The sequence below is a fragment of the Canis aureus genome, chromosome 20, assembly GCF_053574225.1.
Source record: "Canis aureus isolate CA01 chromosome 20, VMU_Caureus_v.1.0, whole genome shotgun sequence".
NCBI classification, from domain to species: domain Eukaryota; kingdom Metazoa; phylum Chordata; class Mammalia; order Carnivora; family Canidae; genus Canis; species Canis aureus.
Genome location: NC_135630.1, coordinates 13,336,453 through 13,364,010, shown reverse-complemented (window position 1 = coordinate 13,364,010; position 27,558 = coordinate 13,336,453). Strand labels below are relative to the sequence as shown.

Below are 27,558 nucleotides of genomic sequence, written 5' to 3'. Positions count from 1 at the left end.
TTTGTTTTATTTTATTTTATTTTATTTTATTTTATTTTATTTTATTTTATTTTATTTTGTTTTGTTTTATTTTATATTATTTATTAGAGAAAGAGAGCACTAGCAGGGGTAAAGCAGAGGGAGTAGACTCCACTGAGCAAGGAGCCTGATGCCCGGGTCAACCCAAGGACCTTGGGATTATGACATGAGCTGAAGGCAGATGCTTATCCAACTGAGCCACCCAGGCACCCTGTATCTAACCTTTAAAAAAACTGTTAAAATCTCAGAGACTGGGAGAAAATTGAGAGTTTATAGTAGGCAGTCTCTAAGAAGGTCCCCAGTGATCCTTGTTTCCTGGTATTCGTGTCCTTGTGTAGTCTCTTCTCATTTAGTGTACTCGGGTCTTACTGACACACTCTAATGAAAAGAATATGACAGATGTAATGTTATATTGATATGGGAGAGCTTGGTTCTTGTCTCACAGAGTCGAAGAATGAATCTCGCAGACAACAGAGAGTGAGCAAAGTGATAGAAGTTATTAAGCAGAGATACAGAGAAAAGTTTATTAAGCAGAGATACAGAGAAAACTCTCAAAAGTGAGAGGGGTCCCAACAGGGTTGCCACTGAGGGTTTTCATGGTCTCTCTTTTATAGGAAACTGACCAGAGAACTTGGTACATTTTTTGTCAATATCAGGGTGGATATTTAGAAGAAACATGGTGGACTTGTAACTATCATTATAACAAATAAGATGTTTTTGTGAATATCATGAGCCCAAACAAGGTGTTCCCTACTCTCTGGCTAATATCTCCTCCATAACATTTCTCTACATCTAGGATTTCTGTGAGCCTAGACAAGTACCCCATGGCCTTGAGATTCTTGTGCCATCTTGCTTTGAGCAGGGACTACGGATAACACCTTAATGACATATTTCTGTGATTACTTAGTAGCCAGGAAAGGGGGGTTACTCCCTAACATTTTGGATCTAGGGAGCCAGGTTTATTATTTCTGTTTTTATTGTGTTATCTCTGTTTTCTTGGGATGGGTAGGAGCCTGACTCCCGGGCCTTTCTCTTATCTTTCCCTGCCTACCCTGATCTGCCCCTAACTGGTTCCTGCATCAATAGCATTTACCAAGATTAGGCCAAAAAAACCTATGGCTTCCATATTGACAATCCTCTAAATCTCTTGGATTCTTCATGGTAGTGGAAAGAAGTTGTCATTTTGTGAGTTCTCCACCTATGGAGAGGCCCAGGTGGCATAGTAAAGAAATGAGCTCCTGAGTCTAAAAGTCTGCAAGGAACAGACACATGCCAACAACTGTTGAGTGACTTTGGAAGCCAATTCTTTGGCTATTGTCAATCTTTCAAAGGATGCATCATTGGCTAACAGCTTGACTGCAAAATCATAAGAGATCTTGAACTAAATGTACCTGGCTAAACTGTGCTCAGATTCCTTGTTCACACAGATACAGATAATAAATATTTGTTTTAAGCTGTTAAATTCTGGAATAACTTGCTACTCAGCAATAGATAATCAATACAGGGTCCATAAGAGAGTCATAACTGTGATTGTTTTTGATGAAAATATTTGTTAGTAAATATTAAAACAATTAAATAACAGTAAGTTTGATTTGCAGTTATAATTGTAATTAAAGGATTACATTTAAATATTTCTCTTAATGTAATAAGAGATATGTAATTAATGTAATGTAATGTAATACTTTTGCCCTGTACCCTATGCTTACAGATTTATATGTGGAGATGCAAGTTTTAATTACTTAACTGGTTCTCCTTATCTTATGAATATATAATAATTTAAGTCTTTATACTTTAATGAGGAATTTTCATCTTTATGCATGTGTTTTGTTCTCAAGGGATTTTTCTACTTTACTCCTTTTTTTTTTGGACATTATACAAACACATGGGCATATTTATATAATATGCATACACATGCACCACTAGGAAAAGCACAGTCTCCATATCTTTTTAAATTAAGGTATGTTGTGATCACTTGGCATTTTATATGGAAAGATATTAAGCATATTGAATTGCTACTGCTTTGTTAGTATATTTAAGTAACTCAGTATAATAACAAGAATACTCAAAATTCTAAAATATACACTATAAAACCCAGTGGATTTAAGAATTTGTATGTCAGTTTTCTCCCATAAAAATAATAAACTCAATACAACAAACATAAGCCTGCCACAAAACATGTATGACAATAATTCAACATTACATGGAGCTTCATGTAATAGCACTATTTTAACGTTTTAGAGATGTTAATTGAAATCAAGCAACAGGTAGTTATAAGCCTACATTATATCATATTGTTTACTATTATATAGTAGATAATCATTTGTCTAACAAGCATTTTTATTAATATCTTCTGTGTTTGCTATTCTGTTTAGCATTAAAGGAATTAAGAAAATATTTACTCTTATATGCCTTCTTTGCTATTAAATAATCACATTCTATTTAAATATCCTTGAGATAATTGAATATTTAATGATAGAATATTTTTATGACCAAACTTGTGCATTTCAATTAAACACTAATTAAAGAGAAACAAAGAAAAAAGTCACATAATTAGATTAGCAAAAAGTCAACTAGATTGACTTTTTTCCTTTTTATTTTTTTTTTAATTTTTTTTCTAAGACTTTATTTATTTATTCATGATAGACATAAAGAGAGAGAGAGAGAGAGAGAGGCAGAGACACAGGCTGAGGGAGAAGCAGGCTCCACACCGGGAGCCTGACGTGGGACTCGATCCCTGGTCTCCAGGATCATGCCCTGGGCCAAACCGCTGAGCCACCCAGGGATCCCCATAGATTGACTTTTTTCTTAGAAAATTATTTAAACTCACCCATAATTACTTCAAACTGCCCCTCCTAATGTATTTCTGATAACATATTTGACAAAAACATTAAAAACATTTGTTTCATACATACATACAATACTCTGTATGTATGTATATATGCAGCTTAATGAACCTATACGAAGTGAACATATTTATGTAATCTCTGTAGATAGATAAAATAGAGAACACTGCCAGCTTTCCAGAATCCACCCTCATTTCCCCTCAAAGCTACTAAACCACTCCCCACACAACTCAATCACAGTCCTAAGTCCCAAGACAGAGAAACTACTTTTGACTACCATTATGATTGTAAGATTTATTCTTATTATTTATCAGAATTGAACTCATTTTATGTTTTTTTAAATATTTTATTTATTTATTTATTTGAGAGAGAGAAAACACAACAGGGGTAGTGGCAGAGGGAGAGGGAGAAGCAGGCTGAGCCCCGAATTTAATTAATTTTAGTTGAAGTATATCACACCTATTTATACACCTATTTATTTAGCCATTTCATCCTTGATGGGCATTTCAACTTTTCCTAGTTTTAGATATTACAAATAAAGCTGCTTTGAAAATTCTTGTATATGAATTTTGGTACCCATTTATAAGCATTCTGTTGTGTGCAGGCCTGGGAGTAAAACTGCTAGGTTATAAGATCAGCTTAAGTAGATATTGCCAAAACATTCCCAAAGTCACTGTACTAATTTATATTCCCACCAAGCATTGTAGGACACCATTTGATTCTAATCCTTTTCAACATTTGGTGTTGTCAGTCTTGTTAATTGTAGTCATTCCTATGAATGTATACTGGTATCTCATTTTTATTTTAATTTACATTTACTTCATTATTAAAGAGATTGAAACACTTTCCTATAATTTGTAATTTATTGGGCATTTAATCAAACATATTATTTATCGGGCATTAGGGTTTGTGTATGTATATATCTATGGTGGTGGAGAGGAACATTATCTTTCTTTTCCCAGTTGATTTACAGAAATTCTTTATGTAATCTTGTTAATGTGTTCTTTCTTTTATATGTATTGTTAACACTTTGATTCTGTAGTTAGCTTAGTCATTCATTTAATGGGTTTTCTGATTAACAGATTTTAAAATTCAATGTATTAGAGTTCAACAACTTTTCCCATTATCATTTTTTTACCTGTATAAGAAAATTTTGCCTGCTTTAAGGTCATGATTAATTTCACATCTTATTTTCTAGACCAGTGGTTCTTAAACAGGTATGATGTCACACATACACACACATACACACCCCTCTGGGTACATTTGGCAATATCTGGGGATACTTTTGACTATCACACCCAGGGATTTGTGCTATTGACATCTAATGGGTAGAGTTCAGGGTTGGTACTAAACATCCTTCAATAAATAGGGTGATCCCATAACAAATAATTATCATGTCCAAAATATAAATAATGCCACTGCTGAAAAATATCCCTCTAAATTCTGTATTTTTGTATTTATTTAAAAAAAAACTGTCTGGATTTTATGTTGTCCTTGGATACTTTTTGTTTCCCCCTATGAATATACAGTCAATTATTGAGAAAACCCTCCTTTCTCTACGTCTCTAAAGCTTCAACTCTGTCTTAAAGCAAGTGTTTGTATATTGGAAGGGGGCTGTCTCTGAACCTCCAAACTTTTCTGTTTGTCCACTTGTGCAAGCTTTGACCCATGACAATGTATTGATTACAAGAGCTATATTAAAAAGATTTTAGAGCAGCTAGGGTGGCTCAGCGGTTTAGCACCGCCTTCAGCCCAGGGCGTGATCCTGGAGACCCGGATCAAGTCCCACATCATGCTTCCTGCATGGAGCCTGCTTCTCCCTCTGCCTGTGTCTCTTCCTCTCTCTCTCTCTCTCTCTCTCTCTGTGTCTCTCCTGAATAAATAAATAAAATTAAAAAAAAAAAAGGTTTTATATGTGGTAGGGTATGTCTCTAAACTTCTTCTTTCACACATCCCCCCCCCCCCCATTTCATTTCTTGTTCTCTCTTCTTTTCTCTTTGTCATGGCTTTCCCTTCCTTCTTCTTTTTTTTTTTTTTTTTTTTTTGACATTTTTTATATCCCTTCCTTCTTCTTGAATGTCTTTATTCCTTTCTCATTTTCCACTTACTTGATGTGAATTGTAAAATCAGTTAGTCACTTCACTCCAAGAAAGCTGGGATTATATTTGGCATTCCACTGTTTCCATAGATCAAATAGGAGAAGTTGGTATATTTCAATAAGAATATTTCCATGAAAAAAAAATCTTTCCATGTTTATAGTATTTACCTTCATTGAAGTGTTCTTCAATTTTTCCTAGGAATGCTTTAGAGTTTTCTTTGTCACAGACCTCCACTTCTTTTGTTATTCCCACTTACAGACCTTGGAAATTTTATTTTATTTTTTTAAAGCTTTATTTATTTGAGAAAGAGGGAGATAGAGAAACATGTATCCCACTGAGTGTTGTGTCTGATGCCTATGCCAGGCTCGACCCCACAACCCTGAGATCATGACCTGGGTTGAAATGAAGTAAGACACTTAACCTAATGAGCCACAGACCTTTGAAATTTTTCAAATTGTATTGAACCATCATCATTTGCCATTGCAACTGTTAACTGTATGATGTTAGGATATAAAAATATAATTCATTTTTATATTGACTTTGTATCTAGTTACCTTACAAAAATGCTTATTAATGCTGATATTTTACCTATAGATTCTTTTTTGTTTACTTTGTATACAACCATTAAGACCAGATAACAACTCCTAAAAGTGTTATTCCTTCCTTTGTGAATATTAGCTTTTTTTTTTTCTCTTTCTTGTCTTGTTGTAGCTGAAAGATTCTAATCACCAGTTCCAGTATGTGTGGGGAAAGTGGTTACCCCACACCATCAAGCAATTTAGTGTTGGGAAAGAGTTGGAAGCTTCCATGCCATCTCCAGACCTGCTATTTTCCCCAAATCTGTACATGTTAATCAACTCAGAAGCTCTCTGAACCCTATCCTATTGAATTTTTAAAATTTTTTTATAATAAATTTATTTTCCTATTGAATTTTTATGGAAACTTCATTACATAGGCATGGTTGATTGAATCATTGATCATTGGTGATTGATTCAACCTCTAGCCACAGAAATGCCAAAATTTTAGGAGCTCTCTGCTAGAAATGAGGAAAAAGACTAAGTCTATATTCTTTATAAATCACAATATGACATAGGTCTAGTAGAATTCTGAACTATGTATGGTCATCTTTTTCTTGTTCCTGATAACAGATAGAAATAATTCAATATTTTACCATTAAATTAGTTGTTAGATTTTCACAACATTTATTAGATTTTAACATTTCTTTTCTATTTATGATTTGCTGTGTTATTTTAAATTACAAATGGATTTAGATTTTATCAAATCCTTTTAAAATATCCATTGAAAGGAACATGAAGGTTTCTTTACTCTGTTAATGTAATGAATTACATTGTCGTTTTTATAATTAAATTACAACATTTCTGGACAAAAATCCACTTTCATATGGTATATTATCTTTTTGTATATGATGGATTTCCTTGCTACTTTTAAAAGTATTTGTGAATCTATGTACATAAATATCTTTCTCTTAATGTCATGTTTGTTATATAGATTATGCTGGCAAGACAGAATGAGCTGAAAAGTGATTTTTTTTTTCTCTCTTCTATGGTATGGTTTTATATTTGACCGATCTTACTACTTTTTAATGTTTGTTTGAAATCATAAGGGAAATTAATTGTGCCTTGAGTTGTCTTTGTGAGAATTTTTTTTTTTTTAAGTTTCACTTTCTTCAATAGGTATGGAGTTAACCATGCTATATATTTCTTAGTCCGGTTTTTTGTTTGTTTGTTTGTTTGTTTGTTTGTTTGTTTTTTAAGAATGAAGGAGCAGTTTTATCTAAATTTTCAAATTTATTAGTATTAAATAGTTCAAAATCTCCACTCTTCAGTTTTAATGACTATAATACTTGTAGTGATGTTTCTCTTTACTATTAATCACTCTTGTTAGCAGCATTTTTATCATTTTTTTGTCTTAAAAAACTAATTTTAATAGAAATTACCCTTTGTTGTATATTTATCTTCTATACATTTCTGGGATTATCTCTATTATTTTCTTCCTTATTCTTTTTTGGTTTCTGTATCTTTTGTATTTTGACTTATTCAGAGAGATGCTTAAAATAGTGAGTTTTTACACTGTCTTCTTACATGTATTTAAGGATATTTCTTAAGCACAGTTTAACTACATTTACTAATTGTTATTGTTTGTTATCTTTTTAAAAGACTATTTATTTAAGAGAGAAGGAAAGAGAGAGAACAAGTATGGAGAGGGACAGAGGGAGAGAATCTCAGATAGATCCTGTGCTGAGAATGGAGCCTGACAAGGGGCTATTTCTCACAACCCTATGATCATGACCTGAACCAAAAAGCCAAGAGTTGGACACTTAACTGACTCAGCCACCCGGGTATCCCTTGTTATCTGAGATTTTAGAAATGTACAGCTTAATTTATAAACTTAAAAATTACCATTTTCCACTAACTTCTAGCTCAATTCCGCTATGAGTAGCAGACATACTCTGTAAGACCGTAGTATAAAAATAATTGAAATTTCCTTTATAGATTTGGGGAGGGATACCTGGGTGGCTCAGTGGTTGAGCATCTGCCTTTGGCTCAGGTCGAGATTCCAGGGTCCCGGGATCAAGTGTCACATCGGGCTCCCCGCAGGGAGCCTACTTCCTCTGCCTGTGCCTCTGCCCTTCTGTGTCTCTCATGAATAATACATAAAATATTTTAAAAAATAAATTAAAAATAAAAATAAGTGTTTAGGATATATTATAGATACATAAAAATTTAGACTCACTATATCTTCTTGCTTGGTTGATCCCTTTACCATTAGAAAATGTTTCTGTTTATCTTTATTAATGCTTCTTGCCTTATGTTGTGATGCTCTGATATTGTTATAGCTAAATCACCTTCCTTTTGGTTCATATTTGCATGGAATATTTTTTTCTATCCTTTTTAGTCTTTCTGTATTCATATTTTATATTACCTTGTAAGCATCATATAGTTGGACTTTGTTTAGTGCAATACATTTTGACAGTTACTTAATTGGAGTATTCCTACTATATTGCAACCATGAACTTGTTTTACGTTTAATGTAAATAATGATGAGTCTGAATTTACTACCTTACTATTGATTTGCTATTTGCAGCAATCATTTATGTCACTTTTTTTTTCTTCTATTAGTATCTTTTGTGTTACTGACCTATTTTACCAATCTATAGAATCTTCTCTTTTAGTTTAGGTAATTTTATTCTTCTTTTAGAATCCTAGAAATTATAACAAAAATCTTTGAATTAAAGCAGTCTAACATAAATCAGTATAGCAATTGCTTCCCAGATGATGCGAGTTCATTAGGAACTTTAACTCTGATTTCTTTATTTATTTTTTTCTTTCTCCCACTGTTTCTGCCTGATACTTCTCAGTCTTACTGTTGCTTTGTTAATTATGTCTTTTTTTTTTTAAAGCCAGCTGCTTAGTTTCCTTGTCTTTGTTTTTTTTTTTCTTTTGCATTTTTAGAAAACGGTATATTTAGATATATTTTCTTTGTATTGATTCCACTTGGGGTTTATTAAGCTTTTTGAATCTGTGGCTTAATGTCTTTTATCACTTTCAGAAAATGTGGCTAGTTTCTTTTCTCATATTGCCACTTCTCATATACTTGCTTCTATCCTTCTGGGTTTCCAAAAAAAATGTTAATACCAAGTTTCTTATATTCAACTTCTTCATTTTTTAAAGATTTTATTTATTTATTCATGAGTGACACAGAGAGAGAGAGAAAGAGAGAAAGAGAGAGAGAGAGAGAGAGGCAAAGACACAGGCAGAGGGAGAAGCGGGCTCCATGCAGGGAGCCCAATGTGGGACTCGATTCCGGGTCTCCAGGATCACGCCATGGGCTGCAGGCGGCGCTAAACCACTGAGCCACCCAGGCATCCCCTCAACTTCTTCTTTTCTGTATTTTACATTCATGTCTCCATCTAAAAATTGTCTATCATCATATATACTGATACTATAGTCCCCTTTTTTGCTGTTTCTAATCTGTTGTTAAGCTTATTCTTTAGCTTTTAAATATAGGTACATTTTTCCCCCTAGTTTTAGAATTATCACTTGACTTTTTTTTAAGATTGTATTTAATCATGAGAGACACTGAGGCAGAGGGAAAAGCAGGCTCCTTGTGGGAAGCCTGATGTGGGACTTCATCCTGGGATCACCACCTGAGCCAAAGGCAGATGTTCAACCACTGAGCCACCCAGGTGCCCTCACTTGACTGTTTTTATGGTCAGTCATGAACATTATATCTTGATTCCATTTTCTTTATATATTAACCACATTTTAAAATAAGTGTTTGATAACTCCAATATTCGGTTACCTGCAAGTCTATTTTCTTATTTTATACTTTATAATATATTGATTATATTATGATATATTTATATTTATAAAATATATTTTATATATTAATATATTAATATTTTAAATATATAGTTTATATTTTTCTTTTATATCTATAAATTTGGTTCCATATCCTACCATTCCTGAACATTGTTTTATTGTATGCTGAGCACAGCGCATGAAAAGTTGTATAGTCAATTTGAAGTTTAGCTGAATCGTCATCTTCCAAAGAGTATTTACTTTTACTTATGGTAAATAATTAGAGTAGAGATACATATCCTTTTCAATCTGAAGTAAAATTGCTTTGAAAGTTGGTCTATTTCTTATTTGTGATTGTTCCTACTGTGTTCTTCTAGGGCTCTACTTAGGATTTTTTAAAACATATTTTATTTATTTATTTGAGAGAGAAAAAGCATGAGCAGGGGAAAAGTCAGAGGGAAAAGTAGGTTCACCACTGAGCAGGGAGCCCAATCCAGTGCTCATCCCAGGATCCTGGGATCATGACCTGAGCCAAAGGCAAAGCCTTAACCAATTTAGCCATCCCAATACCCCTCTACTTGGGAATATTTTTGAAGATTTTAATTATTTATTCATGAGAAACACAAAGAGAGAGAGGCAGAAACATAGGCAGAGGAAGAAGCAGGCTACCTGCAGGGAGCTTGATGCAGGACCTGATCTCAAGACCCCAGGATCACAACCTGAGTCAAAGGCAGATGTTCAACCATTGAACCACTGAGATTCTCCTCTACTTGGGATTTTTAATAAGAATTTTCTTCCTTGGTTTAATCTCTAACTTTTATCTAACCAGGCCCATGTGCCATCTTATTTGTTGTTTCCTGGCTGCTCCTAACTTTCTTGGGTGCTTATGAATTGAATTCTAAATTCAGTGAATTGAATTCTAAAACTGGGGGCAGGGGGTGGATGGAAAAAGAGTACAGGAATTTAGAACCACTAATGTACTCCATTCTGTCAAAAATCAAGTGCCCCTAGCACTTGAATGTAATCGTGAACAGTAAGTGTGCCTGTCCCTAGAGGCTATTGAAAGCTCAAGTAAGTTTCTGTCCCTGCGTGCTACTTTCTGTTCAATTTTTTTAGCCACTTAATGCTGCATTTAATTGACAAATACCTTGAGGGAAAATACCTTAGGATGCTGGGCTCACTTCAGTCTCTTTCCTTACTCTTTGGGATCCTAGTTCCTCAAGTCTGACTTTTCTACTTTCTTCATGCTGGAAACACATGCACTTTGGTATATTTCTCTATGTTTTTGTATTTGTACTTGGAGAGAAAGAATGACAAATGTTTCTGGAAGTCAACCCAGTAGTTTTGCCATATAAGTCTACTATGTTATTCAACCAACAGATTGAACAGATTTTACAATTCTCAATTTCTTTTCATGATATAAAAAGAAAATTCCCTTATGAGAACTACAGATAATTTATGGGGAAGCTTTGAAACCCATTCTCTAAATTTATCTTTATATTTCCCAGAAAACATCTATAAATAGGAACAATAAATTTCTATCAACCCTGAGACCAAAGAAATAAAAACTAGCCATGAAGAGAATCTGGAATAATTTAATAATAAACCAATTTGTATACCACTAGCTAAGAAAATTGTCAATGGTCAAAATCTGTTCTGTTGGTTTTATAGGTAGGTTTTCTAGAAAGCAAGCTATTGATTTATGAATATCTACTAGAATTGTTTTGGCACCAATACTGATTGTAATTAAGTTGGGATAATCTAGATATCATGATTGTTTTCTAGTATGATTGTTTTCTAGTACTGGATAAATGTCTTTTTATTCACATATGAATGGACAAAATATGCCTTGAGGATCAAGTCTGTTAAAGTTTGATATTATTATTACTGTTGTTCCTCCACAAACAATTAAAAAGTATGATGTTCTCAAAACTAAAACAGAGCCAACACTGTAGATTAACAAACCACAAATTAGTTGTGAAAGAATTTTTGGTTTATATTCAAATTTACTTATTTTAAAAAGTAAGATTAAGTAAATTTTAAGTAAAATTACTTAAATTATTTAAGTAATTTAAAAAGTAAATTAATGTTAAAAGATACATATATAAATTACAATTACATATAACTTTATAAGCATCAATTCAAAAATAGAAGTATCTTTTAAAAAACAAAAATAGAAGTACCTTTGTACTTTAAATTTCTCATCTGTGTATGATTAATAACGATATTATAATAATATATATGATATGATATTTTGTTTTGCCTTGCTTGCCATGATTTTTCTCTTCCTTAGGAAGCAGACTGTTTACCTAGCCATAGTGTCGTATAACTGAGGCTGGGCCACCGCTGGTCACTCACAAATCCGTCCTCAGATATAGGTTTGGAGAGGATTCTTGACCCAAGCTGAGCCACTGCTTTTCACTTTCAACAGTTTCAATCATGAATGGACTCTCTGTCTCTGGACTGTTAGGTTTTAAATTCACAGTGCATCATGGAGAGAAATTTTGGAGACTCCAGGTGAAGGGGGTCTCCAAAATTGCCTGATCTCTGTCTTTTGCAGTACTTGTCTTAGATAATCTGTTCTTTAAATCTTTGAATATATATATATATATGTATATATATATATAATTTTTTAAAGATCTTATTTACTTATTCATGAGAGACATACAGAGAAAGAGAGGCAGAGACACAGGCAGAGGGAGAAGCAGGCTCCATGCAGGGAGTCTGACGTGGGATTCGATCCTGGGTCTCCAGGATCAGGTCCAGGCACTCAACCCCTGAGCCACCAGGCATGAGTGTATATATATATATATATATATATATATATATATATATATATATGAATATTTTATTTTAAATACATTTATCTTATATTTGTATTCAATTAAATTGGTTTATGTGGCTAAATCCAAATAATAAAAAATTCTTAGCTACCTCAACAGGTAAAAATCTATTTCTCTTCTTTTTCTCCACAATCTGTTTTACAGACAACAGTCAGTTTGGTCTGATTAAAATATAAGTTTGCTTATGCCAAACCTATCTTCAAAACCATTGATTGTCTTCTTCTATTTTTCAGTATAAAATACAAGGCTGTAAAAAAGCTTACAAGACCCTATGCAGCTTAGGCCCTTTTATATCTTTGACTTCATCTCTTATTATTATTCTGCTTCTTCATCCATTAAAGCCACCTTGGTTGTTTTTTTTTTTTTTTTTTTTTCTCTTTTTTTTTTGCCACCTTGGTCTTGATGCTGTTTCTTGGAACAGGTCTCAGGACTTTGCATAAGCTGTCTTTTCTGTGCAGACATTTCTATTCATAGTTATCCATATGGCTTAGTCCTATACTTCCTTCAGATTTGTGCTCAAATATCAAAAAGGTCTAATTTGAGTATCACAATATCTTTAGATCCTAACATTTCTTTTTTTTTAAGATTTTATTTATTTATTCATGAGAGACACAGAGAGAGAGAGAGAGAGAAAGAGAAAGAGAGAGAGGCCGAGACACAGGCAGAGGGAGAAGCAGGCTCCATGCAGGGAGCCCAATGTGGGACTCGATCCCCGGGGCTCCTGGGTCATGCCCTGAGCCAAAGGCAGATGTCCAACTGCTGAGCCACCCAGGTGTCCCGGACTCTAACACTTCATAAATGAAAATGTACCAAATAGAAAGAGTCCAGAAAGCTTTGAAAAAGACAAATAATATGAGACTTAGAAAAAAAATGAATACCTTAAGAAAACATGAAGAAATGAAGAAGAAAGAAAGAAAGAAAGAAGAAAGAAAGAAAGAAAGAAAGAAAGAAAGAAAGAAAGAAAGAAAGAAAGAAAACATGTATGTATGCTCCTTGTCTTCTTTTAGTTTTTCTTGTCCCTTCAAGAAACTGGGACCCTATATCTCATGTACTTATAAGAGGAAAACTTTAAAGGCAATTGGATCTAAGCTTCAGGCTAATACTAATTCCTGGGAAACCAGACTTTAAATGAAGTTCACTGTGCAGGTTGGGTACTGTGAAGAGGAAGGTGATAATTTAAATTCTAACAAAATTTGTCTCACCCTAATTGCAGTGAGTTTCTGAATCCAATGTGATCATTTTTTTCAATTCCTGAGTGTAAAAGTAGAATGAGATGTTTGGTACATAGTAGCATTCCCATATTGGCAACTTAACTTTTGGAGTCTAGTCAATTTGTGACAGGAAGGATATATTCATGCTCATAACAATGAAAAGAACAAAATGTTATTTTCCATCCCTGGGGAATTAAAGATTTTTGCAAACATCAAAAACTTGAAAATGCCAGCCCTGTGATTCATAGTCTATCCCTATTCTTTTTACTACTTTAATTACTGTAAAATACTAATAAATCTTTAATAATCAATTAGTAAACTTACTGAATAAGTCCAACAGTGCCTGCTATCTAGATATATTCTGCTTATTAGAACATGCAAATATATACCTTGGCACCTGGTATGCTTTTATTGATCTAGGAATTACATTTTCAATGGAACACAAATTAAAACAGAGTAGATTGCTTTCACCTGGAAGGAACTGCCTCTGAGATATTGTGCTTCTGGCATATTTCAGCCCTCTAGTTCTGTGCCATAATATAGTTTTCAGGCCCATTATCTGATTTACCATCTTGTAGGATGTAGTATTAGTCCACAATATTGTTGATGTCATGTTGATCAAACCTGAAGTTATAACTCAATAATAGCATCAACAGAAATTTATAATTTATATATTTAATATACTCAGTTAATTCTTAGTATAAACCCTATGAAAGGATTAATATTATATTCTTAATTGTCTTTGAGGGGAAAGTGTCACGGGGCTAGATGCCCCTAGTTATAGCTAAGAAGGAGCTGAGTGGGATTCTGCCCCAGGCAGTCTGATGTCAAGCTGGACATTTATTCACTATGAATAACTAATAGTGAAGGCAGGGTTAGCAAATTCCCGTTAGGCCATAATCAAAACACACATAAAGAAAAGGGAAAATATATTTCTTAAAAATGTTAAGTATTCTCAATGGTCCTGAGTATGTGTACTGGTTTTCTGTTGCTATGAACACATACCTGAAAGCTTAAAACAAGACAAACTTATCATCTGACAATTTCCCTGAGTGGAGAGTCTAGGAACAGCTTTTCTGGATCTTCCTCTTAGCATCCTACAGGTTGAAATGAAAGAGGCTAGACAGTTCTGTGATTCCTGTCTAAGGTTCAGGGTCTTCTTCTGAGCTCACAGTTTTTCAGCAGAAGTTGTCTTTTATAGCTGTATGATTGATGTCCCTGTTTTCTTGCTAAATGTCAGTCAGTTACCATTACTAGAGCCTAGAGCTCACCTACAATTCTTTGCCCCATGGCCCCCCAACCTGGCTGTTGTTTTCCTTCAGGCCAGCACATGAATATCAGCATTCAGCTAAGAAAAATACTCTAGTTTTATTTTATAATTTTATTTTTTTTCCTTTTTACCTTTGACCCTCTTGTAGTTTTTATTTTATTTTATTTTATTTTATTTTATTTTATTTTATTTGTTTTTTTTTAGATTTTACTTATTCATGAGAGACACAAAGAGAAAGAGGCAGAGACACAGACAGAGGGAGGAGCAGACTCCATGCAGGGAGCCTGATGCGGGACTGGATCCTGGGACTCCAGGATCATACCCTGGGCTGAAGGCAGGTGCTCAACCGCTGAGCCACCCAGGGATCCCCAAAGGATTTTATTTTATTTATTTATTTATTTTTAAGTAGGCTCCATGCCCAACGTGGGGCTTGAACTCATTACTCTGAGATTAAGAGTCACATGCTCTGTTGACTGAGCCAGCCATGCGCCATTGACCCTCTTATAGTTTTAAATGACTCTCCTGAGTAGGTTTGGCCTGCCCTTTTGACATATAATAGTAGTGAGATCTCCTCTTCACAAGTTCCATCCATACTAAGGGGGATAGATCATATAGGGTATGTACATAACTTGTGGGAATTCTCATGTTTGCATTGTTCCTCTAAATTGAAGCTTGTGTTGTTCCTTAAACCCACATCCAGAAAAATTGTCCTACTCTGTACTCCTGTTATTTGAAAATCTTTCTCTATTTTCTAGAGTTCAGAAGAAAAGAAAACAATTGAGCTGGTCAAGACTAAAGAGTCAGCAGGTCTACCATTCTTTCTTCATAACCTAACAGATCAGTGCTGATAGAAATGTTAATGGCAGATCGGTATCATGTAGGAGTCAATTATAAGATTATGATAACAGGTAATCCTCAAATACGGACTTTTAAAAAAATGTTTCTTAATAAATATTCTAATTTTTAAAAAATATTCTAATTTTAAAAAACAAAAAAAACAAAAAAAAAGTAAAAATAATACTTGCTCTTCAGGGAATATTGAACCTACTGACCTTGGACACCCAGGTGCCTCATGTTCTCAATACTTTTTGATCTGCCTAAGTATACATGGGGGCATGACCAGAAGTGTTCCACCATTATGTGCCAATGTATATATGAAAATCCCTGGCAGGTCCTGAAGGTACAAGTGAGTTATATGAGTAGGTTTATCACACTCTGAGTATACTATCTCTTCTCATAGGACCTCCCCACTCCTCAAACTCAAACTACAAAGAATAACTAATAACTGTAGGAGCAAAAATTAAAAATTATAAGTATAAAACATAGTATATAAATGTTTTATCTTGTAAGTTGTCATTACTCAGAAATAGATGACTTTGACATTCTCTCTTAGAAGTGGCCCTAACCATGAGTAAAAGATGGAAAATTCTCATAAGAAGTAGAATTTTGAATTGACGTTCACTAGGTTTAAATGGACTGATGTCTGGAAGAAAAATCTATGTTGATTTTGGGTTTGATTGGATAACTTGAAGAGAAAAGGATTAAATAATTGGTCAGTAAAGACAATATGGATAGATCTCATAAATAATTTAATGAACTAAAGAAGCCAGGAACGAAGGCAATGATGACAATGACGATGAAAAGAAAAAAAGAAAAGAAAGGGAAGAGAAGAGAAAAGAGAAGAGAAGAGGAAAAACAAAAATAGCCAAATTACTGAAACAGTTCAAATGTCCATCAGCTGATGAAGGAAAAGAGGGAAATCTTGTATTTGCAATGACCTGGATAGAGCCAGAGAGTATTATGTTAAGTAAAATAAGTCATACCAAGACGAACACCATATGATTTCACTCATATGTGGAATTTAAGAAACAAAATGAACAAAGAGGGAAAAAAGAAAGGAGGGGGGGCAAACTAAGAAACAGACTCTTAACTATAGAGAACAAGCTGATGATCACCAGATGGGAGGTTGGTTGAGGGGATGGCTAAACTAGGTGACAAGAATTAAGGAGAGCACCAGGTGATGTATAGGAGTATTGAATCACACTATATTGTACACCTGAAACTAATATTATACTGTAACTAACTGTAATTTAAATAAAATCTTAAAAAATGTAAAAATTTTAAAAGTCTATTTGATTATATTCATAGAATATTCAAAACCACATAAAACTAATCTATGGCAATAGAAATCAGGAAGGTTGCTACTCTTGTGGGTATTGAAACCAGAAGAAAGTATATCGGGCCTTCTGAAGAATGTGTAATGTTTTATTTTATAATCTCACTGCTGCTTGTACAGAAGTGCCCAGTTTGTGAAAATTCATTGAGCTGTGCCCAGATGGTTTGTGTACTTTTATGAATGTAGGCTATTATCAAATAAAAAGCCAAACAATTTCAGTAAATAATTAATCTCAAGAAAATTTTTGGAAGAAGCCTATAGTTGGACCTCTAGGAGTGGGCCTAGAATGGGAAATACATTTGTTCCTACTGTAGAAAAATATCTTCATAATCAAGTGTACCGGATAACAGATTTTTTAGAGTATCAGCTATCTTCTTTCTCATGTAGACCACAATTTGCATAATGAGCTTACGATTAAAATGTTCATAGTGGCAGGAAGAAACCTTAAAAAATAGTTTTCCTCCTCTCAAGGTAATATAGCCACAGACACTTATGAATGTAAAGTTGCCAACAAAAATAATTAAATTTTACTCCTTAATATGTCTCCACACTTCAGGTGAACAGCCAACTACATGGTGGCTTCAAGTGCTTACATTAGAATCCTTTCAGATCTGGGGTTGGGGGGAAGATTTTTTTTTTTTAATCAGACAGAAACTTACTGTAGATGTCTATTTTATTTTTAGACTATAAGCATGCTTGCTTAGGAACCTCCAGCCTTGGACTAACTAAATGCTTCAAAAATTATCATTCTATTCCACAAGCACTATCTCCAACTGAAATAAAATAATATTTTGAAACCATTCATTCTGCTACTCCAATGACAGAAGCAACTGGCTTTATTAAAAAATGAATGCAGATGCAGCTGTAGTTCCAGGAGAGACAACACCCCATGAGGTGAAGTTGGCTTTTCTGCACAATGTTGTTTACAATCTAAACCCATGAAAAATATATGTTGCTTTCCTGTCCTTACCCTGAATGCTAAATCTATGAACAGATTAACCTAGAAAATAAGAGTTAGAAGAAGGTTTTGTTACCGCTCATTCTTATATGTAATATTACACCTCAAAATCTTTTTTTTTTTTTTTTTTTTTTGCACTTAGGATGATGGCCTTTGGTCTTTGTATACATATATATATATATATATATATATATATATATATGGAAGATATATATATATATAGGCCTCTGGTCTTCCATATATATATTTTTTAATATAGCAAAATGATATTTCTACAAGCCTGTCTTTTCAATTCTTCTTGCAATGGAACAGGGTTACCTGTTTTACTAGAATGAATGACCCGATAAGGAGCAGTGGAGAGTTTGCTACAGAAATATAGGTAGATCCAAGTAATACTGTGGAATGTTTCTATGTAATAACAGGCCTAATAATAAATATTAAATAAGACAACGTAATAGGATCCACAGAGGATCCAATAACAAGGGATGGATAACTTAGTTCCATTTACAAGATTCAAAAAATAAGGAAATATCCTGAGAATACTCTGACGAAGATGAAATTATATGAAGTAGAAATTTTTAAAAAATCAGTGACAAGTTTACTTTGCATAGCCATTTGTAGCATTGCTTACTCTTTCACATGTATTTCCTTTCTTTTGCTTTTGTCCACTATTATACACAAAGTGCGTTGGTTGATTTTGTCCATAGGCCACAGAATATTGAGATGCTATAATGACAGAGCAAACCAAAAAATATACATAACCCAAAGAACATGTACATCATCTTTGGAAGGATTAACCAAAAATCATTTTTGGTTTTTTCCTACTGTAAATGGAAAAAGATTGTTTTTAATTGAGACACACTATGTAAAACAGGAACATTTTAGGAATTGTATTTATAGAAAAAGGAGTGGGTTAGTACTTGCCTAAGACTTTGGACAGGTAGGGTATGTAAGATAATTTCTTTTGTTTTTGCCTTATTACACCTTCTTTTCCTGGGAGCAGATCCCAATCTCTATGACAACAGGTAGAGACAGTATGTGATGCAAATTGGCTCAATCAAAATATCTCCTGCCCCTGACACTCAGATAATCTACACTTCTGTGAACATTAATCTATAATACAGAGGCTGAAGATTTATTAAATTACATTATTTTCAGGCTTCATCCTGGTGAGACTGTCCCAAACTTCTGCTGGCATTCCCAGTGTTGCCTTGAGCTATCTTTCCTCCGCCTTGTATGTTTAGCTTTACCTATTTCACTATCCTTTATATAAATCCTCTTTCCTTTGCTTAAGTCAGCTGGATCTTTCTTTGGTTTTTGTTAATCTCAGAAACCAAAAGCCTAAGTGCTGCTAACTTAGAGCAACATCCACAGATATTTGACTTTAACATTTTAATCAAGACATTTACCAGCTTTTAGTTTGTCAAGCATTTAAGAAGACAAAAGAATTCTCAGATACACAAGTCTCACTGAAAGTTATTTTCTGTTTCTGTTTCATATGAAGATAAGTCAAAGTTTGATGTAACTGATAGTGGTCATTTTACTGAGGAAAGTTTGGTCATCGACATTAGAAACTATTTAAAAGACTGAAATAAGCAGCTATGGTTTACATAAAAACTACAGTTCTAGTACAGGAACTATAGTTATTGAGTAAAAGCTATTTTACTACTAGCTTTCCATGAACCTGGAGCAGTCATTAGAAAAAATAGAGTGACAATTTTAATTGAATGCCCTAAATGCCAAGGTGAAAGTATCATTAATATTGCCATGATAGACAAATGATGGAGTACTTTGCACAAATTCTTACTTAGGGGTAAAAAAAGTCTTTCTAAAGGCCCAGGGCAGTTACAGGTATACAAGGGGTACTTAATATATATGTTTCTAAGTGTGTGAATGAAAGCGTTAATACAAATTGAACCTTGAAGGATTTTGTTCAGTTAGATATAATAAAAAATGCCTTAAATAAAAGATTAATAAGATTATCTAAGGAAAGTTAGATAAAAAAGAAAATATAAATTTAGAATAATAAAATTGGGAAAACAGTCATTGGTAATTCAATAAAAAATAGATATCTTTAAAAATATGATTATACCATCTTTTCCTCTCTCCAAATATTCACTAAGAAGAAGGGAAAGGATTTCATGTTATAAAATAGTAAAGACAATTGACAGATATTTAGGAAAATGTTCCATGTTCTCTGATGTTCTATTAATGTAAGAACAAGAAAATGCAAATGAAGCCAACAATTAGATGCCATTTTAAAAGCTTTTTTAAAAAAAAGTCCCACATGATGGTAATGAAAAGACAACATTCCTTTCCAAAGGGTTTTAGAGAATTATGAATCTTTTTTCATTCCCTTCCTCTAGACGTCTAAGCAGTATCTAAGTGCAATTCATTCTGTTTTCCAAAGTTCCTTTCCAATCTCTACTCCTTTCCACTGCCCATAGTTGCCACTTCAGCTTAGTTTATTTAACATCCTAGCTACCTAAATTTCCACAATTACCTTGTATTTTGTCTTTCAGCCTCCAGTCTTAGTCCCCTTGATACATTCTCCTCCTTCAGCTACAAAGCAAATTTGCTCCTGTTGTTCCTCTGACATTGTAAAAGCATCTTTTTTGTTCTTACTTAAAATCAAACTGATTAATATGTTTTTTACTCATTTCATTTACTTTTGTGCTCCTGTTCAATTACTCATTTCTTCATTTTTCCCCTTTCCTCATCCTTCCACACCATCTTCCATTCTGTAACTACCAACTCTAAGTTTCAGGCAGCTCAACTTTCATCCCCCCCATGTTCTCACTTACCTCTCTTGACCTTGGCCCAGATTTCTTTACCCAAAACATGCTTCCTTTAATCTGACTAATCTCTTTGCATCTTAGACATAGATTCAGTTTTGATATCAATCAATTACTCATTATTACGATTAGTTTCTTTCCAGTTAATTCCTGTGGAAATCTATTACAGCTCTGCATTTGGTTTCATTTAACCCAAATCAAATGTAAAATTTAAAAATGCATTAAAGTTTACTTGTCTTAAATCTATTTAAAAATGAATTTTTAACCCACTTTATAGTTTTTATTTTATGTTTTCCTTTGATGATTTCTCTACAAATTTAATGTATCTGTACAGTCCACATTATCATCTCTGTTGTTTTTTTGTCTTCTTATGATTTTTCTTTAATTAAAGACATTTTTTGAAAATTTAAATAATTTCTTCTAGTGCATAAGCAATTTTATCAGGTCATATCCTGAAAATGTCAAATATTTATATTTTTGATGTGATATTTACAACAGAAATATCTTAGTAAGAAAAACTTTGTGCCCTTTTTATGGTATATGTTGAAAAGAGACATTTCATGAGCATCAACCTTTTTCCCCAAATATATTGAAAAGATCAAGAACATACTGACAGTACATTTTGTTGGTATGTATAGAAATAGGTGACATAATATCACAATGTAAAATTTTATCTATTTTACTATTTTCCCCATTGGATAGAATATCACTGGTTTTACCCTAATATTATTCAGATTAACCATTCATGAAAAGTATCCACAAAAAAGACTGCAATAGAACACTATCCACATATAATCTAATATACATAATTGTCTTCCCCTTTTTAATTAATTAATTAATTAATTAAAGATTTTATTTATTTATTCATGAGACACAGAGAGAGAGAGAGGCAGAGACATAGGCAGAGAGAGAGGCAGGCTCCATACTGGGAGCCCGATGTGAGACTTGATCCAGTCCCCCGGGATCACAACCCAAGCCACAGACACATGCTCAACCACTGAGCTACCCAGGTGCCCCAGGAACTGAGCTTTTAAAGAATGTGAAATTTCTTCTGAAATGTTCTATAAAGAATACTATTCATTGAATTTTCCTCAGAGAGATACCTATATTATACTTTCATTGAGAGGAATTTTAAATGCAAAAAAAAAAATGTTTAAATAAAAAGCAAAGGGAAATACATGGTAAGATTCCATTCAGATTTAAAATGTTAGGTATCAGATAGTAATCCTCTGACTCAGGATCCATTAGGTAACCTGGATGTGAGGGGTGAAGACATTTAAGATTATCTTCATTTCATAAATAAAGCAATGGAATCTTAGAGCACTTTCATCCCCCATAGATTGTCTAATGTATAGAAGCAATATTCAGACCTAAGTTAGTCTAGCTCTATAGTCTGTGAGTCTGTGATTTGAAACATTTATTTCCCACCACCGATTGTACACACAGAAATTTTACTGTAATACTTGATTTAAAAATCTTATGCATTATGTAAGAGAATGGTCTAGTTTCATTCTTCTGGATGTGGCTGTCCAATTTCCCAACACCATTTATTGAAGAGACTGTCTTTTTCCATTGGATAGTCTTTCCTGCTTTGTCAAAGATTAGTTGACCATAGAGTTGAGGATTCAATTCTGGGTTCTCTATTCTGTTCCATTGATCACTATGTCAGTTTTTGTGCCAGTACCACACTGTCTTGATGATCACAGCTTTGTAATATACCTTGAAGTCAGGCATCATGATGCCCCCAGCTGTGTTTGTTTATTTGTTTGTTTTCAACAATCCTCTATTTGAGTGGGATCTTTTCTGGTTCCATGATATCAGATAAAGGGCTAGCATCCAAGATTAAAAAAAAAAAAATTGTCAAACTTATCACCCAGAAGGCAAACAATTCATTCAGGACATGGGCAAAACATCAGGGAAATACAAATCAAAACCACAATGAGATACCACTTTACACTGGTGAGAATGGGTAAAATTAACAAGACAGGAAACAACAAATGTTGGTGAGGGCATGGAAAAAGGGGAAACTTCTTGCACTGTTGATGGGGATGTAAGCTGGTACAGCCACTCTGGAAAACAGTATGGAGGTTTCTCCAGAAGTTAAAAATAGAGCCACCCTACAGCCCATTGCACTACTTTGAGTTATTTACCCCAAAGATACAGATGTAGTGAAAGAGAGGGGTACCTGCACCATAATGATAATAGCAGCAATGTTCACAATAGCCAAACTGTGGAAGGAGCTGAGATGTCCTTTGACAGGTGAATGGATAAAAAGAGATGATATATATACACAATGGAATAGTACTCAGCCATCAGAAATAACGGACACCTACCATTTACATCAGTGTAGATGGAATTGAAGGGTATTACACTAAATGAAATAAGTAAATGAGAGAAAGACAATTATCATATGATTTCACTCATATGTGGAACATAAGAAACAGTGCAAGAGAACATAAGGGAAAAGGGGAAACTGAATGAGGAAAAATCAGAGAATAAGACAAACCATGAGAGACTTAACTCTGGGAAACAAACTGAGAGTTGCTGGAGGGTAGGAGAGTGGGGGGATGGGGTAAGTGAGTGATAGGCACTAAGGAGGGCATGTGATGTGATGAGCACTGGGTGTTATACTCTATGCTGGCAAATTGAATTTAAATTAAAAAAATAAAAAAATGAATAAAATCTTATGCATCATGTTTCATAACTCTACTACTATATTATTAAGAGATATTAAATGATTAGCTAATAACTTCATGAAACATTTAATTATATTAGCATGACTAACAGGGATTCAAAATAAAATTAATCAAAAATCTCTAGGACTCTACAGTCTAATCAGTGTATCAGACACAATGTTGGGTCAGAGGCAGATGATGAACAAGGAAATGAGAGTCCTGGAGGCATCCCACTGCCTAGTACTTACCCTTTGTTTCCCTAAGGAAAAGGAAAAAAATATAGAGATCAAGAACTGGAAAGACCAGTTAGGTAGGAGGGGCACTCTGGGGATTTGGGAGACAGACTTTCTACCAACTGGAGTAGAATTTTAATATTTTAATAAATGATGTGCCCATACAAAAAGCATGCTGAGTCTTTATCAGCCTGGTTATAGGTGATCCTCACCTCACCAGGGGTGGTGGGGGGTGGGGGTGGGTTGCGGTCAAGTAGGGCCTGGGTACCAGTTGCCTTATCTGCCTGGCACCCATGTAGTAGTCTCCTCTCAGCACGGGTAGCCTAGATCAGGTGACCTCGTTGAGCCATAGTAACCTTATTTTTCTGTCTCTCCTAATGCCATACTCTGTGAAGAACTTCTCTAAGTCAAAGGAGTATGTGTCATCCACTACTTTATGCAATCATTACTGTTCTAGCTAAATGAAGTAATATGTCTTATATTTATCTGTATTTGTAGTATCTGTGTTACTGTGATTAACCAGAATATAGCCAGGTGAGGCAAGAAACTTAGGTTCTAAATTTGGTTTCCATAAGGTACTATGTAATTTCTTTAAAACTATAAATTGCCTAGAGGTCCTGGGTGGCTGGGTAGGTTGAGTAACCCATGCTTGGTTTAGGCTCAGGTCATAATCAGGATGGAGAGACTGAGCCCTGGGGCAGGCTCGTGCCTGGCGGGAGTCTGCTGAAGATTCTCACTCTTCCTCTGCCTTCTCCCTGACACAGAGGTGTCTGCACACACTTTCTCTCTGGCTCTCTCTCTCTCTCTCTCTCATATAAATAAGTCTAAGAAAAAAAAAGAAAGAAAGAAAGTATATATTGCCTCCTCAGTTAAAGAATGGGATTGCAAGAGATTCATTCATCCAACTAACAATTATGCGTAGAGTTTTTGCTAATCTTTAATATATCCTTATACCTGAAATCAGAAACTTACATGTTTGAAAAACAGGGCTTATTATAAAAGAAGCATTTGAAGAAAGTTTTCAAAATCTTATTTTATTTTATTTTATTTTATTTTATATTTATGATAGTCACACACAGAGAGAGACTGAGAGGCAGAGACACAGGCAGAGGGAGAAGCAGGCTCCATGCACCGGGAGCCCGACGTGGGATTCGATCCCGGGTCTCCAAGATCACGCCCTGGGCCAAAGGCAGGCGCTAAACCGCTGCGCCACCCAGGGATCCCCTCAAAATCTTATGTTAAAAAAAAAAACAAACACTCTTTAGGTGAGGTGGATTGTTCTTTGACTAATAATCAAGGAGCGCAGGTGCTGGAGTCAAGCACACCTCAGGTTTGAATTTAAGTTTTAGCATGCCCCCAGAGCAAATCATTTCATCTATCTAATCTTCAATTTTCTTAGAAATGAATTGGATTAAAACAGACTATACTGGCCATTGTCTGGGCCAAGCACCGTGGCCTCATCTGGCGTCATACTGCAAGACAATCTGGCTCAGGCTCCCCAGGCCAGCTCCATTATGATTACCTTCTTTTCTGTCTCCCAGAGTTGGGAGGCCATCGGGGCTGCACACACTGTAGTGATGGCAGCTGGGACAGACTCTGCTGGGGTGTGAGTTTAGAGGTCTGCGTGCAGGGGTTCAGCCCTGGAACCCCCTCTCATAAAGCAATGCATGGTGCAACATTGAGGAGAGGCCTTCATGGCTGCAGCAAAGCTGTAAAACTCACTGCTCAGCTGGAGAACAAGGCCACAGTGTTCTGATGGCACCACCTTTCTGGGTCAGTAATGAACAAACAACATACACAGCACATATTCCAGTCACTTAGGACATCAAGAGTCACGATTTACAGTTTCCAGTTTGCAGGCATATTTTCATACTTCCTATTTTGGAAGAAACAGTTGAAGAGAGAGAAGAAAGTCTGTGAAAATTGTAATAGGTAATTAGCTGCCACTTGCCCGAGGAGTCTTCTGGGAGGAACTAATCTATTTGTGGGGCTAAAGCAAGGTCACTAGATTGAAGAAACAAACAAACAAACAAACAAACAAAAAAGAAAAGAAAAGAAAAGAAAAGAAAAGAAAAGAAAAGAAAAGAAAAGAAAAGAAAAAAGAAAAGAAAGCAAAATGGACCATGTTCTTTTTTAAGCTGCCATAGCCAAACTGGAAGCAGTTGCCTGAGAGTGAATTCTTTTGGAAAAAGATCACATCAGGTCACTGTGAACATTTCTTTTAATCTATGCCTTACAAAGGTCTAACCTCCAGGAGTACGTTTGAGAGCTAATTCTGTTCGCAGTGGCATTAATTGTAAAATGAGGATTGTTAGATAAATCAATGAATTGCAAAAGCATTTTTCGTGAAGTCAACCAGTTGATAAGTAGAGGCAATCCCCCTACGCAAACCATGGCCTGTTTTATTCTAACTGTACTATTTAGTGGATATTCAATTTTGAGTACCATGAGCAGCACTAGACTGAGTTTGGGATTCCAGGAGGACTACTGAAGAGTTTTTCAGGAAGATGACCTTTGTCCCATCTCCATATTAACTGTAGAAGTTCTGCAGGAGTTCATCAGGAGAAGCAACCTTAATATTCGGATGCCTTGAATATTTCAACAGTTACCCTGTATTTGCCAATCAGGCCTTTAGCTGGAACTTTCTTCCTCCAAATTAGGGCAGATACTACGTAGCTATGTTTGAATCCTCACAAAATGTGTTGTCAAAGCCAACAGAGCCCAGGCAGGAGACTCTTCATCACAATAGAGTTATGAAGCTTTTCTTCGCAGTACAGGAAAAATCAAAAGATTTTTTTCAGATATGGCACAAGATTCTCTGCAATGCTGTGTGCAGTTAGCGTCTCTTCATGGGTCCATATCCCCCATGTAAGGTCACAGGTTGATTATCGGAAGATTACTGAGTACTGTCAATGGAATTGAAATAAAATATTTGGAAGTTGTGGGATTCCCCAGCAGTAATCAGATGTTAACTGTATTCCCTCCACATGTTTTAAAGTCTATTCCAAATGAACTTTTCTCCTTTGTTAACTGCCTCACACACTTCACTGAATTCTTTGGGTAAACTTCTTCATTGGGAAGAAGTGTGATAAAGATGGCATGGTAGGGGCAGCCCGGGTGGCTCAGCGGTTTAGCACTGCCTTCAGCCCAGGGCCTGATCCTGGAGACCCGAGATGGAGTCCCACGTTGGGCTCCCTGCATGGAGCCTGCTTGTGTCTCTGCCTCTCTCTTTCTGTGTCTCTCATGAATACAAAAAATAAAATAAATAAAAAGGAACTCAATAAATATTTATAAAAAAAAAAAGATGTCATGCTATACAAGGAGATGTATGACAAATTGCTGGAGTCCTGCTAACTTGGATCCAAGATGACAAACATTTTTGTAGAGGCTTTTTTATCCAACATGCAGCTCAAGTTTTCAATTCTTATATTCAGTGCCACCTAGCTGCTCCAGATGGCACAGGAAATCTGACTGTCAATGGTGTGGCTTCTTATGAGGAAGAAGAAATAAGTAAACATCAAGAGGATGATGACAACTAGCTTTCAGATCAGCTGTGCGGGAGTCCTCGGAAGACTTGCTGCAGAACACTGGCAATGTACACATGGTCCAAAGAAACCCTATGGAGCATATATTACCTATTCACAATTCCCAGGAAAACACATAAATTGTTTAAAGATTTTAAACATCCCCACCTGGTACCCCAGCACGCTGAAACAAATGAACAGAAACAGTCATGATTGTTTTCCTTGGCTTCTACATTTGGAGCCCAGGCACTGTAGCATAGATGGCAGAGAAACTATAGAAAACATGGTATGAGAAATCATTTGACCCATTTCAATAAAAACTTGTAATAACCATTTTTCAAATGCCTTTTGTAAACCATGATTGTTCGTAAATTAATCTTTTAATGTTTAATGTATCAAATAACAAATCACAACTCCTATTTAAAAAAAAAAAACGCGAAACAGTTTATGTAAATATTAAAGCAGCCTATTTAGCACAATTGTCGCAGTTCTTGGTACATAGCTCTCACCAAATACTGTTTTATTGTAAAAATTGTGACTTTTATGGGGAAAGGATCACTCAGATCCATGCTGGAATCCTTCTGTCACTTT

General features: G+C 34.8%; 1 pseudogene; it reads left to right on the top strand.

Annotated features, from left to right (window-relative positions):
* Positions 1–27,259, top strand: part of LOC144291362 (exportin-4-like) — a 33,209-nt pseudogene extending 5,950 nt beyond the window's left edge.
* The last annotated feature ends 299 nt before the right edge of the window (positions 27,260–27,558 follow it).